Source organism: Protopterus annectens, chromosome 8.part0, assembly GCF_019279795.1.
Source record: "Protopterus annectens isolate FY-2018-M chromosome 8.part0, PAN1.0, whole genome shotgun sequence".
NCBI classification, from domain to species: domain Eukaryota; kingdom Metazoa; phylum Chordata; order Ceratodontiformes; family Protopteridae; genus Protopterus; species Protopterus annectens.
Window position 1 is genome coordinate 1855547339 of NC_056741.1, and position 16107 is coordinate 1855563445.

Sequence of the window (16107 nt, forward strand, 5' to 3'; positions counted from 1 at the left end):
TTCTACACACACACGCACACACACACACACACATACACACACACACACACACACACACACACACACACACACACACACACACACACACACACACAGTTTCACAGTTGCCATGTCTGGTATTAAAACTCCTACCTAACTAGTACATCACACAGTTATTGCATGCGCCACAGAGCTTATGGGGCTGAACCTTGTCCAAAGAGGTATTTCAAGGTGAATGACATCAGCAGGTTTGTTAAAGTAGTGCAATGGGATGTGTAGTGATTATGAATGGCCTCAAAACCATTAACTTCTACATGCACAGAGTTTCACAGTTTCCATGTCTGGGATTAGAACTCCTACCTAATTTGTATGCTACACTATAGCATTATGCAGTTATCACATGTGCCATGGAGCTTAGAGGGCTAGCCCTTATCCAAAGGTGCATTTCAAGGTGAATGACATCAGCAGGCTTGCTAAAGTAGGGCAATGGGAGATGTAGTGACTGTGAATGGCCTCAAAATTATTGATCCCAGCACATGCAAACACATACACTTTCACAGTTACCATGTCTGGGATTAGAACTCCTACATAAATAGTACATCACATTATGCATTACACAGTTATTGCATGTGCCATGGAGCTTACAGAGCTAAACTTTTTCCAATTAGATATTTCAAGGTGAATGACATCAGCAGGCTTGCTAAAATAGGGCAATGAAAGGTGTAGTGGCTGTGAATGGCCTCAAAATCATTGATCCCTACGCACATAAACACAGTTTCATAGTTGCCATGTCTAGGATTAGAACTCCTCCCTAACTAGTATGTCACGCTACAGTGCTACACAGTTATTGCACACACTACAGAACTTACAGGAATGAATCTTGTCCAAAGAGGTATTTCAAGGTGAATGACATCAGTAGGCTTGTTAAAGTAGTGCAATGGGAGGTGTAGTGATTATGAATGGCCTCAAAACCATTAACTTCTACATGCACAGAGTTTCACAGTTGCCATGTCTGGCATTAGAACTCCTACCTAATTTGTATGCTACACTATAGCATTATACAGTTATCACATGTGCCATGGGGCTTAGAGGGCTAGCCCTTATCCAAAGGTGCATTTCAAGGTGAATGACATCAGCAGGCTTGCTAAAGTAGGGCAATGGGAGATGTAGTGTCTGCGAATGGCCTCAAAATTATTGATCCCAGCACATGCAAACACATACACTTTCACAGTTACCACATCTGGGATTAGAACTCCTACATAAATAGTACATCATACTATAGCATTACACAGTTATTGCATGTGCCATGGAGCTTACAGAGCTAAACTTTTTCCAATGAGATATTTCAAGGTGAATGACATCAGCAGGCTTGCTAAAATAGGGCAATGAGAGGTGTAGTGGCTGTGAATGGCCTCAAAATCATTGATCCCTACGCACATAAACACAGTTTCATAGCTGCCATGTCTGGGATTAGAATTCCTCCCTAACTAGTATGTCACACTACAGCACTACACAGTTATTGCACACACTACAGAGCTTACAGGAATGAATCTTGTCCAAAAGGGTATTTCAAGGTGACTGACATCAGCAGGCTTGCTAAACTAGGGCAATGGGGAGTGCAGTGTGTGTGTGAATGGGGCCATAAACCACACACACAACACTCAGTCACACACTTTACATTTGACAGGACTGGGTATACGACTGCTAGAGGAATAATGAATTCTACTGTCATGTTGCACAGTTATATAAAAAACGGTCCGGTCCACATCCAAATACACTTTATTAATCGATAAAACAGCAAAACATATTGCTAAGAACCGTATTTAGCACTTTAGCTGAAGTAGTCTCCCTAGAGAGATGAAAGTGCTAAATACGGTTCTTAGCAATATGTTTTGTTGATTAATAAAGTGTATTCGGATGTGGACTGGACCATTTTTTATATTTTGTATTTAGTGGTTTATTATTTACAATTTGTTTTACATGTTGCACAGTTATCACAAGCACCACAGACATTATAATGCTGAGGGCTACCAGAAGCATATGTCTACAGTGATAGACATCGGCACATCATGTGATATTGGCCAATTGGATGTGTGGTGGGTGGGACAGGCCTCATGATAGGAAGCTCTTTGTCACTGTCTGTCTCTCTCTTCCCTGCATCTCTGTTTGTGTATGTTTGACCTATTATAGTGTGCTGTCCTTGGATATATGTGTGTATTCCTATCTGGTGTGTGTACAAAACATGAATGGTGTGCAATGTGATGTGTGTGCACAGAAATCTGTGACTGACAGATATGTATAGTCCAATGTTGTTGTCAGGGAGCATGCCCAGTATGACCCTTCTGTATTTTGTCTGACATGGGCTTCATTTTTCTAAGTGTGGGAGCATGCCTTGTATGACCTTCTGTATTGAATGTGTGAATCCAGTACAGGTTGGATGTACTCCAATGCAGGCATTTGTGTTCTACACCTACAGCTAGCAACCTGTTTCTGCAGGATATCTGTAGATAGTTTGACAATATGGAGTCACAATGGGCAAATGATAGTTGAATACTGTAACTAATTGTGTCTGTGCTGCTTGTGGTACATGGTGTTGGCATTAGCAGATATACTCAGACATATGTACTATTTTACACTACAATGTATTATGTCATCAACTTCTGACAGATATACTTATTTCCTCACAGTAATTTCCTGGGTAATACAAGATGAATTAAGCTGTGTGCAGTATTGTGGTCTGCAGTCTACATATTCTTGCACACTCATGCCATTGTGGAGGGGGAGCTGCAGACACTTGCTGATGGGTCTGTGTAAATGAACCAGCACTTTGGTACTGTGGTGGCTGAGGATCCCCTGCTTGTACATCTATAGACGTGACAGAATGGTCATAGCCTGCTGTGGCCACACCTCTCAGTTGTACTGATTCACACAGGTTACTCAGAGGTAGGGCTTAAATATCTGGTTAGTTCCCCTTCACATTGTGGTTTATGAGCAGGTTTGTAGCCACCCATTACTGGGTTTGCAGGCTGGGGTAGTATGGGCTCACACCAGAGTTTCAGACTTCACACACTCCATGGCATCCATGGTTCTACAATCCCCTCTGTTATTCTATCCTCTTCCTAACATTATGCAAGCAATATCTGATAACTATCCCTATAGTTATTCCTTCATCCCAGTGGTATTTAGGGGTTGGCCCACAGTTCATGCAGTAGGACATGGTGGGCATGCTACTGGGATTTGTCAACATGGCCTTGCATTTGTGTTCTGTGGACTGTGTTATGTTGGTATTTGGGACCCTATGAGATAACATACATTGGCAGTATGAGTGAGGCACAGGCCCTTGACAGAGGACTGTAGTGCATTTGGTAGTGATGCAGGCCATCTGTAGCAGGCCAGTACATTCTGTCACTCCTACAGTCCCAGGCTGCAAGCCACTGGATTCCCCTGGGGTGACAAGGTAGGTGTCCGAGCTGTTAATGGCAATAGTTCCTGTCCTTATTAATCCATTGGTATGGATGCTGGCAGGTTGCTGCTTACAGCTAGGGACACACCTGCATGGGACATCTCTTCGGCATGCTGCATTCTGTGGGTATTCCCATACAGACATGGGGGTCATACTGTACTCATTCCCAGCTGCAGGGATATGACCTGTGATGAACCTGTGGTGGATGGTGGGGTGAGCTGAGTGCATGTGTGCTATGGAAGCGTCTTGCAGCTGACTCACAGATATACCTGGGACATTCCTCTTATGCTGGCTTGTGCAGGGACCTCAACAGTTTCTCATTACTTCATAACTGTGCCTTTTGTGGTTTGCCAGTGATTGGCTAGACTACATCAGTATTCCATCCTACACAGACAACTAATGTACTGCTAACCTGTATGTACAATTCAAAAGGTGTGTGCTTTTGACAGTTACATTTTATATACTCTGTCTAGGGTACTTCCACCTGTGTACTGTGTGTATGTCTGGGCCCACATTCATGGCATTTCCATCTTTCAGATGGTGATGGATATTACATCCAAAAAAATGAGTATGGATGACTACTGGATTGGGTCTTGCTGGGATGCATTGTGTTTGGCACTGCAGTTGTCAGAACATGGCCCTGTCATCAGCAGTACTGGCCATAGGCCACTGGGACACAACCCTCCATGCCTACATGCTGACTACTTCCACACAATATACAACACACAACAACCTAACACACAGATCCTTGCATATTGTACATGTGCAACAATCTATCCTGCTAATTTTGCCAGCTCAGGTAATTTGTGCTCCACTGTTATTAAACCCATACATACATGTTACTACATTTCTACACAGGATTGTGGGGAGGGCACACCTGACAACTGTAAACATTTGCTATGACTGTACTGGTATTTCAGGTCCTCTGATTGCTTCCATTTCTTTCTGTATTCAGACCTATCATGCAGACTAGAGGCCTATCAGTGGAGTACAGATCTTAGATTTTATTGACCTACATTTCAGTTTCAGACTTTGTACCCTTCAGTACTAACATCCAACTGCCTGACATATTGTAGTCTGTCTGTGTAGGTCTGGAGGGGGGGCTGTTCTCCATTGCCATCAATTGGAGACCTTAGCACAGCCTTTTTTTGTGGTCATCTACACCTGTCCTGCTGGCTGAGACTGTTGTTGGATATGTGAGCCTTACTGGCATGCATGTGTGTGTCCTATGGATACACATTTGGTCCACCACATGTCCTGCAGTGGGATTTGCCACCTTGTCTAGTACTGCCTACTTTGTTGACACCAGTATTTGTTATGGATTTCATGCTGCCCATATAGGTGTCTGCTATCTGCTGCCATCCCATTCAGCCACCCGATTCCCTTGCATTCTCACATCTATACCATAGATACAAGTAACAGAACATACTACTCCATTCAGCAATTGATAGGGAGAGTGACTTACCTTGTGGTTTTGCCAGTGTTGAGGATGGTGCTGGAGGGCTGACTATGTCGGATGCACATAATACACACCTTTTACATGGTAAAGCACAGGTAGTGTCATGTTTGGCATCCCTTTTACTGTATGTGCGAGTCAGAGAGAGGTGTCATTCCCTGGGTTCCTACCATGTCAGTGTATGTGCTATGTACTGCCTCTTAGCCAAAGCCTGGGCGTACTGGGCACACCTCCTTCTGCCTACAGTGGCAGGCTCAGGTTGTTCCTCCTCTGAGTCACTCTGCCTGTGCTTGTCTTGGCAATGGTGGGGGGCTGTGTGGCCCTGCCACATGCTAGTCCTGCTGCAGCTGTTTCTACAAGATCATATTGTGTAGCATGGCACATACAATGAAAATTTGTGTACATGTAGCTGGAGAGTACTGCAAGGCTCCACCGAATATGTCCAGGCACCGGAACCATGACTTCAGCATCCCAAACACACACTCTATTATGATTCTGGTTTGTGCGTGTGCCTCATTATGGAGTTCTTGTTCAGGTGTGTATGCATTTCTGATGGGTGTCATCAGCCATGGCTCCAGTGCATAACCAGCATCCCCCATTAGGTGGACATATGGGATGCCCCCACTGGCAAATCTCTGGTACAGCTGTGTCATATGCCAGATGTGGGAGTTGTGATAGCTTCCAGGGCTGCCAGCACACACACATTCATTATAATGCCTTGGGCATCTCACATGACCTGGCAGTTGATGGAAGGGAAGCCCTTGCAGTTTATGTTGACTCTACCCTGTTCACCAGGTGGTGCTTTGATGTGTATGTGCGTGCAGTCTATAGCACCCACTACCTCAGGATATTATGCTATTTGGTGGATGAGATGCATATTGCTGGTCAACACCTCACAGTTGTTGTGGAAATATATGTGCTCACTGGCATGTGCTGACATGGCATCCAGGAACTGGTGGAGTACTCTGGATGTTGATGCTTGTGAGATCCCCATGATATCCCCAGTTGGCTTTTGGAAGGTACCTGTGGCTAGTATTCTTAAGCCTACATATACCTTGGTATCAACTGGGATGGGTTCCCCTCTGTTGGTTCTGTGTGTGAGGAGTGGCCTGCACAGCTTAACAATTTGCTGTAGGAAGTCCCTGTCCATCCTATAGCACTCCACAATGTCCAGTTCATGTAGCCCCTGGTAGGTTACCCTGGGTCTGTACACTCTTCTCCTTCTCCTCACTGGTGGTTGGTCATCAGAATTCTCATCCTCGCCACCCTCAGCTTCTTCCACATATTGCTTTATGAGAGCAATAGGAACCCCTATAATTTTGTTGGTTTTGTCAGGTAAAATGTCCTCATTTGTGTACACCGGTGGTGTAGAGTTTGTGGGAAAAAACAGAGTGAAAGCTGTTTGCATAGTTTATAGTAGTGTGTTTAGCTGGGCTGCTGCTTGTTTAATTGGCTGATTCTGATACATTTCACCTGCCAGCTATGCTAGTTCTCCTTGATTACCTTCCTATTACTGTTTTCCCTTCCCATTGCCTTCCCGTTTAAGCCCTGAGGCACGCCACCCAAAACCCAGTGCTCAGATGTGAACAGAGCTGTTATTTACTGTGTTTTTTTTTTTTTTTTTTTTTTTAAACCCAGTGCACACCCATTTAGGCAATGTAAATACTGCTAGGCAGCTTCAGACACTCCCTCTTCCTTAGCTGAGCTTAGCTAAGGGCAAACACAGGCCACTGTGCTCCAGTAAGCTTACAGCAGTCATGACACTCCCCTCATAAGGTCATCTAGCTCTTAGGCTTAGACTATGGTGTTATTGCACCTACACAGTTGGGAACAAGCTAGCACTGAGGGGAAATCTGTGATTCAGTATCATTCCCCTCATTTGCATATAAATGACTGCTAGTGCATGGTTACAAAACTGACACTCAGCCTTTCACCTTAGCAACCAGTTTTCCATGGTCTTGTTGTGTTATGCATGCCATTGACTATTATGGCAAAATGATGATTTTGGTTTAAAATGTTATTTCCAGATTTTTTTCTTATTTTCAGTCTGATCCTGTCTGCGCACCGCTGCCCCACACTTAAACAGCCAAAATCAACCAAAAAAAATGTTTTTTTTTATAATTTTGAAACTATTTGTCATGCCTATGGCCATATATTTGGCCATTGGCATGCCTAACCCTTATAATAAATCTTTTTTTTTTATGAGCTGTCATGCCTCCGTTTTGTAGTTTGCAGAAATGTATTCAGCTACTGTCTGAATACATTTCTGCAGTCTGCACTATTCCTGCACAGACACCTGTCTGCTTTCTGGATTGCTAATTCACCTCATTTGCATGGTTTTCACCAGCCAATGAGGTAATTGGCATACAGGGGTTGTGTCCATGCAGGAATAGTGCAGGAGCACACGTGCATGTCCTGGGAGCTCATTTCTGGATCGCCCATCATCCATATTGCCTGGAGCAGCTCTTGCACTATTCCTGCACACTGTGCAGAGCTTGCTGAATCCTGGGGATTGTCAGGCATTAGCATTAACTTATAGATTATACGTACCTCCTTACCTTGTATGAAAACCAGTTTCTCATAGGATTTCAGGTTCCAAAAGGCCATACTATCACCCCAGCTGTAAATCCTTCCACCTTCAACCATACTTACAGTACCAGATCATATACAACATCTTGTTCAGTCTACCAACATCTCAACCCCAGGCACATTAGCTCTAGATCCAAACACTACCACAAACTAATAAACAAATTCCTGAAGTTCATCACCAAGTATAGACTCAACCTAATACTTGGTGGAGATAGTCACCCCAACCCTGGCCCACCCACTTCAGATACACATATCCCCTCTACTTGCAATCTAAGCTACAAACCTACAATTAATAGGCCAACTAACTCTCTCCTAGCCTGTCATCTCAATATTAGAAGCATTAATAACAAGGTACATGAATTGCATGCACTTCTGGATGTCCACTCCCCTGATATTCTCTGTTTATCTGAAACCTGGTTAAAATTTCACACTAAAAACAATGAAGTGTTACCACCTAGGTACAACATACACAGGCTGGATCGTGCTTTGAGGAAGGGGGGTGGGGTAGCTGTACTCTATAAATCTGAGTTGAATGTCACCATAGATGTAATACAACCACCTCGGATTAATAACTCAGAGATTCTTTCCACCAAATTGCAACTTAATAAAAATAAATGCATTAATGTCATCTGTATGTACATTCCCCCAGGAAACAATATATCTACACTTGAAGATATCCTGCACTGGCTATCATGTCACTACCCCCAAGAAACCCTACTACTTGGAGACTTTAACATAGACTGGGGCACCTGTTCCTCAGAATCCCCAACCACCCATATTAACCTGCATGCATTTACACAAATTATATCCACCCCTACCAGGATAGGTAAAAGTGACCAAAAAGAAAGCATACTTGACTGGGTATTCATAAATAGTCACCCCCAACTGTACACCTCTGGTACCCTCCTTGATGGCCTAAGTGATCACCTTCTCACATATGTAATTAAGCACAAAACCATTAATTCCCAACAACCTTACTCAGAAAGGTTAGAAACAATAAAAACTTTGACCCTGCCAAATTCCAACAAGAACTAAACTCATGTAATTGATCTATTCTAAAACACCTCCCCTTAGAGGAAGCAGTAGCATACTTTAACAACAAATTCCTTGCGATCCTTGATTTGCATGCACCTGTTAATTCAAAGAGAACCAAGGCAAAAACTGTGCCATGGCTTTCTAAAGAGTCTAACCTCAAAATTACCTTAAGAAACAAAGCATGGGCTTTATGGCATTCTTCTAAAGACCCTCAAGATCACATTAAATACAGGCAATCCAGGAACAAAACCAAAAAAATCTATTTTACAAGACAAAAAACAATACAACTGTAATTTTCAGACAGGAAATCAAAATAACCCTCAGAAGTTTTGGGCAGGTTTAAATAATCTACTACATCCTGGACAAACTTCAACCCCAATCTCTGCTGCTACTATTAATAAAACCCCTGAAGATGTTTCTGACAGTTTTAACCGATTCTTTACTGATACTATTCAAGCCTTAGCTAGCCAACTACCTCCTAGATCCCCTGGTCATGAAAGTAACACCCCTAGAAACCTACTCGCATTCAGCTTCCAACTAGTCGCCACTTCACTTATCCGTACCATAATCAGAAAATTAAAACCCACTACACTTTCTGCTGATCAACTCCCTGCCGAGTACCTACAAAAATCAGCTGATGCTATTGCTTACCCCGTCTCAATACTAATCAATCAAACCATAGTAGAAGCTAAAATTTGCACCATCTGGAAAATATCCTATGTAATCCCACTTCACAAAGGAGGCAGCTCTACTGAATTCTCCAATTATAGGCCAATAGCTATACTCTCTCCACTTGCAAAAATTATGGAAAAATTTATTCATAGACAAGTCATGCACCACCTAATCCAGAATCACCTTATGGCAGACACTCAGCATGGCTTCCGCCTCATCAAAGCACTACTTCTGCCTCCCTCGCCTTTACCAACACCATAAACCATAATCGCAACAATAATTATATATCCTCAGCCCTCTTCTTGGATCTTTCCGAGGCATTCGATATGGTTGATCACCAACTTTTAATCTACACCCTGCAAACATTCTGTCTAGATACTAGAGCCCTTCAATGGTTTCAATCCTACCTGAATGGTCGACAGCAGGCTGTCCTCTGGCAGAACAAACTCTCTAACCTTCTACCTAACACCCTTGGAGTAACACAGGGCTCTATACTAGGGCTCTTGTTGTTCTCCATCTTCATTAACGACCTTTATACTGTCATCCCAAAAGTCAGCTGTATCCAATATGCTGATGACTCTACTCTGATTTGCTCAGCCACATTTCCAGTAGAGCTATGGTCAGCTACCCAGACCACCTTTAATACAATAGAAAACTGGCTTTCTGAACATTGTCTGATCCTAAATCCCAAAAAAACTAAAATGCTGTTATTTTCACCAACACGTAGGTCTACCGCTTTCACCTTTACCATAAATTCAAATGATGACACAATAATCTCCCCTGACCCCTCTACAAAACTATTAGGTGTCATCATAGACAATAACCTAAACTTTGACCTACATGTTAACCAAACTATCAAAACCATCAATAAAAAACTAGGGTCACTTTACAGAATAAAAGCCTTCCTAACCCCTCCAGCTAAAATTGCCATAGCTCGCTCTCACCTTCTTTCAACCCTTCTGTATGCATCCCCTCTACTCTCGAATTTAATAAAGACTGTCCTTAACAAACTCTCAATTTGCCACAACCACATTGCCAGGTTTGCCACTGGACTGCCTTTTAGGACACATCATTGCATCAATCTAAATCAGCTTGGGTGGCTTGAACTACCCAGCCTAATCCAGTATAACCAACTGATTATGGCCCATAAAATCCTCTATAATTCAGACAATGCTCCTGCACTTAAAAATGTCATCACCCCCTATAACAATCCTAGACTGCTTCGATCCTCTAACAAACTACTAATTCAGAATAGCAAATTTAATAACACAGCCGGTGAATCTCTCTTTGCAAACTCTGTAAGTAGATCCTGGAACTCTCTTCCAGCTGATATTACCTTACTTTCCACCTTAGGTCAATTTAAAACTTGACTCAAACAACATTTGTCACTTAACTGGCTATGTCAATGTATCAAGCCTGGCTAACTCTCTCTAGAATGTGTAAAAATCTGTTAACCAGTTTACTGTGAATTTAATTTAATACTGACTTGCGCTCAGGATTAACTTTAACCTGTGGAACTTGTTTAACTTGCTTACTTATGTAATCTCTGTAAATACTCTGTTTGTAATATGTAATGCTGGTATTATGTAATTGCTGTATCTGCTTACCCTTGGAGCTTTTCTCCCCGGGCCTCCGCTGAAAATGGGCATGCATCCAGTCAGACTATCCTGGTCAACAAATGTAAAATAAAATAAATAAATAAATTATCCAAAATACAAGTTTTAAAACATTTAAAAATTTATATTTAAAAAGTATGTATTTAAAAAACATAAATTTAAAAAAATATATTAATCTTATTTCCATTTTGTGTCATCCAAGAAAGCAATTCTTCTGGTGGATTATAATTCTTGTTCTTAAATTCCATTCCAAAATGCACATTATTTCTTCATAAAACAAATGTATAAATATACCTTTATACATATCCATAGCCAAATTTGTTACAATATTCAGAAACAGGGAATCTTTATGTTCATTTATTTTGATTTTATTTTATTTATTTTTATTTTATTGTACATTTGTTGAACGGGATAGTCCGACTAGATGCATGTCCATTTTCAGCGGAGGCCCGGGGAGAAAAGCTCCAAGGGTAAGCAGATACAGCATTACATAATACCATCATCACATATTACAAACAGACTATTTACAGAGATTACATGAGTAAGCAAGTTAAACAAGTTCCACAGGTTACAGTTAATCCTGAGTGCAAGTCAGGATTAAATTAAATTACACAGTAAACTGGTTAGCAGATTTTTACACATTCGAGAGAGAGTTAGCCAGGCTTGATACATTGACATAGCCAGTTAAGTGACAAATGTTGTTTGAGTCGAGTTTTAAATTGACCTAAGGTGGAAAGTAAGGTAATATCAGCTAGAAGAGAGTTCCAGGATCTACTTACAAAGTTTGCAAATAGAGAATCACCGGCTGTGTTATTAATTTTGCTAGTCTGAATTAGTAGTTTGTTAGAGGATCGAAGTGGTCTAGAATTGTTATAGGGGGTGATAATATTTTTAAGTGCAAGAGTATTGTCTGGATTATAGAGGATTTTATAGGCCATAATCAGTTGGTTATACTGGATTAGGCTGGGTAGTTCAAGCCACTAAAGCTGATTTAGATTGATGCAATGATGTGTCCTAAAAGGTAGCCCAGTGGCAAACCTGGCAATGTGGTTCTAGCAAATTGAGAGTTTGTTAAGGACAGTCTTGTTTAAATTTGAGAGTAGAGGGGATGCATACAGAAGGGTTGAAAGAAGGTGAGAGCAAGCTATGGCAATTTTAGTTGGAGGGGTTAGGAAGGCTTTTATTCTGTAAAGTGGCCCTAGTTTTTTATTGATGGTTTTGATAGTTTGGTTAACATGTACATCAAATTTTAGATTATTGTCTATGATGACACCTAATAGTTTTGTAGAGGGGTCAGGGGAGATTATTGTGCCATCATTTGATTTTATGGTAAAGGTGAAAGTGGTAGACCTACGTGTTGGTGAAAATAACAACATTTTAGTTTTTTTGGGATTTAGGATCAGTCGATATTCAGAAAGCCAGTTTTCTATCGTGTTAAAGGTGTTCTGGGTAGCTGACCATAACTCTACTGGAGATGTGGCTCAGCAAATCAGAGTAGAGTCATCAGCATATTGGATACAACTGACTTTTGGGATGACAGTATAAAGGTCGTTAATGAAGATGGAGAACAGCAATGGCCCTAGTATAGAGCCTTGTGGTACTCCAAGGGTGTTAGGTAGAAGGTTAGAGAGTTTGTTCTGCCAGAGGACAGCCTGCTGTCGACCATTCAGGTAGGACTGAAACCACTGAAGGGCTCTAGTATCTAGACAGAATGTTTGCAGGGTGTGGATTAAAAGTTGGTGATCAACCATATCGAATGCCTTGGAAAGATCCAAGAAGAGGGCTGAGGATGTATAGTTATTATTATGATTATGGTTTATGGTGTTGGTAAAGGCTAGGAGGGCAGAAGTAGTGCTGTGATGAGGATAGAAGCCATGCTGAGTGTCTGCCATAAGGTGATTCTGGATTAGGTGGTGCATGAGTTGTCTATGAATACATTTTTCCATAATCTTTGCAAGTGGAGAGAGTATAGCTATTGGCCTATAATTGGAGAATTCAGTAGAGCTGCCTCCTTTGTGAAGTGGGATTACATAGGATTTTTTCCAGATGGTGGGAATTTTAGCTTCTACTATGGTTCGATTGATTAGTATTGAGACGGGGTAAGCAATAGCATCAGCTGATTTTTGTAGGTACTCGGCAGGGAGTTGATCAGCAGAAAGTGTAGTGGGTTTTAATTTTTTTGATCAAGGTATGGATAAGTGAAGTGGCGACTGGTTGGAAGCTGAATGTGAGTAGGTTTCTAGGGGTGCTACTTTCAGGACCAGAGGAGTTAGGAGGTAGTTGGCTAGCTAGGGCTTGAATTGTCTCAGTAAAGAATCGGTTAAAACTGTCAGAAACATCTTCAGGGGTTTTATCAATAGTAGCAGCAGGGATTGGGGTTGAAGTTTGTCCAGGATGTAGTAGATTATTTAAACCTGTCCAAAACTTCTGAGGGTTATTTTGATTTCCTGTCTGTAAATTACAGTAGTATTGTTTTTTGTCTTGAAAAATTGATTTTTTGGTGTCGTTCCTGGATTGCCTGTATTTAATGTGATCTTGAGGGTCTTTGGAAGAATGCCATAAAGCCCATGCTTTGTTTCTAAGGGTAATTTTGAGTTAAGACTCTTTAGAAATCCATGGTGCAGTTTTTGCATCAAGGATCTCAAGGAATTTGTTGTTAAAGTATGCTACTGCTTCCTCTAAGGGGAGGTGTTTTAGAATAGACCAATTACATGAGTTTAGGTCTTGTTGGAATTTGGCAGGGTCAAAGTTTTTATTGTTTCTAACCTTTCTGAGTAATGGTTGTTGGGAATTAATGATTTTGTGCTTAATTACATATGTGAGAAGGTGATCACTTAAGCCATCAAGGAGGGTACCAGAGGTGTACAGTTGGGGGTGACTATTTATGAGTACCCAGTCAAATATACTTTCTTTTTGGTTGGGTTTACCTATCTTGGTAGGGGTGGATATAATTTGTGTAAATGCATGCAGGTTAATATGGGTGGTTGGGGGATTCTGAGGAACAGGTGCCCCAGTCTATGTTAAAGTCTCCAAGTAGTAGGGTTTCTTGGAGGTAGTGACATGATAGCCAGTGCAGGATATTTTCAAATGTAGATATATTTTTACCCAGGGGAATGTACATACAGATGATATTAATGCATTTATTTTTATTAAGTTGCAATTTGGTGGCAAGAATCTCTGAGTTATTAATCTGAGGTGGTTGTATTACATCTATGGTGACATTCAACTTAGATTTATAGAGTACAGCTACCCCACCCCCCTTCCTCGAAGCACAATCCAGCCTGTGTATGTTGTACCCAGGTGGTAACACTTCATTGTCTTTAGTGTTAGGTTTTAACCAGGTTTCAGATAAACAGAGAATCTCAGGTTAGTGGACATCCAGAAGTCCATGCAATTCATGTACCTTGTTATTAATGCTTCTAATATTGAGATGACAGGCTAGGAGAGAGTTAGTTGGCCTATTAATTGTAGGTTTGTAGCTTAGATTGCAAGTAGAGGAGGTATGTGTATCTGAAGTGAGTGGGCCAGGGTTGAGGTGAATATCACTACCAAGTAATAGGTTGAGTCTATACTTGGGGATGAACTTCAGGAATTTGTTTATTAGTTTGTGGTAGTGTTTGGATCTAGAGCTAATGTGCCTGCAGTTGAGATGTTGATAGACTGAACAAGATGTTGTATATGATCTGGTACTGTAAGTATGGTTGAAGGTGGAAGGATTTACAGCTGGGGTGATAGTATGGCCTTTTGGAACGTGAAATCCTGTGAGAAACTGGTTTTCATACAAGGTAAGGAGGTATGGTGCGAACAAGAGGGGTAGTAAAGAGGAGTATATCTTTATTTGTGATTCAGCTAGTGAGTTAAGGAACTGTTTTACCTGGTGATGCAACACCAGAAGATAGAGTGGTGAGGTAAAGGTACTGGAAGGGGGATGGGAGAATGCCAGATGAAAGCTAATAGGTGCTATTAAAATGTAGGTAGACGAATATGGGTGGGTGGAATTATCCCAGATGAAAGCAGATAGGATCTAGAAAGTGGGGGAGTGGCTATAGTTCTATAAATTTAGAGGTACTGGGGCGGGAGGGAATTGGGGGCAGGGAGGGGGGTGAAGAGAGCCCGAGCGTAGAGAGGGCGAACGTAGCAGGGCTATTGCAGTTTACAAGGTTTCCTAAGGTGTCCTAAAGCTATAAGGTAAGTATTATAGCTCTTAATGTAAGAGTCAATTTACTTAAGTTACAGGGGAAGGAGGCAAACACTCAAGTAGGAAAAAAGAGCCCTATGGCTGAGCAATATAGTGACCTGCTTAATTACACAGCACTGTAAGTGAAAGCTTAACAAATGCTTTTTGTGTGTGCAACCTACTCTCTTTAAATGATGAGAGAAACTGATTGCAGTCCTATAGACACCGTTTTGTAGGGAACTATAGAGTTCAACTAGGAAAAGAGAAAAGCAGAGATTCTAGGATAAGCATGAAGGCAACAACAGGCAGTTATTTTATAATAATGCATTCAAAGGTTTGGTGGGGGTAAAGTAGCATACTTCAGAATGAACTAAGATTTATAGCTAAGAAACCTAAGCAAGAGAGCAATGCAGTAAATAAACACTTGCCAGATTTTAAAGATATTATGTATATTATATTATGTATTACAAAAAGTTTTTTTGGATTGGAATAGGAAGGTGGTCATATAAGTGTTGCAGCACTTTTGTTAAATCTTCATCAGATCTGTCAGGAAACAAGTACATTATATGTTGGTTTACTATTATTCTTATTAATTTGAATCTTTTGGTTATTTTGGGTTTGTGGTCACAAGACTCCACCTAAACAAATGGCAAGTTCTTAAAACTTATATGTAAATACCTTAGGGGTTCCCTTTTTCTGTGTGCCATTTTATAGTGTGGAAAGTCAAAATGATTAGTGTTTTGAGGGAGAGGTTTGTTTAAACATGATCCTAAATCTGTATTGCTATGTGAGCATGGAGTAGAAGTGTTTTGAACATTGCTCTAATGCATTTGGGTGCACAGCATTTGAATGACCAGGCAAAGGGTGTGAGGCAATGATTACTTAAGGAAACTGGGAGTATTGCAGCTGCTGAAATATATGTGGTATATTGGTTATAGCCACATCAGGTCAATATATATTTTTAGAGCTGGAGTTTGATCTTGTGTTATCTGAGATTACTTGTGATAGTTGATGCGCAGTAACTAGTCTATGAATTCTACGAGGACCTTTCCAGAATAAGATTAGATCACCCATTATGATGAATTTGTGATGCTTTGTACTGTCCAAAACCTTTTTAATT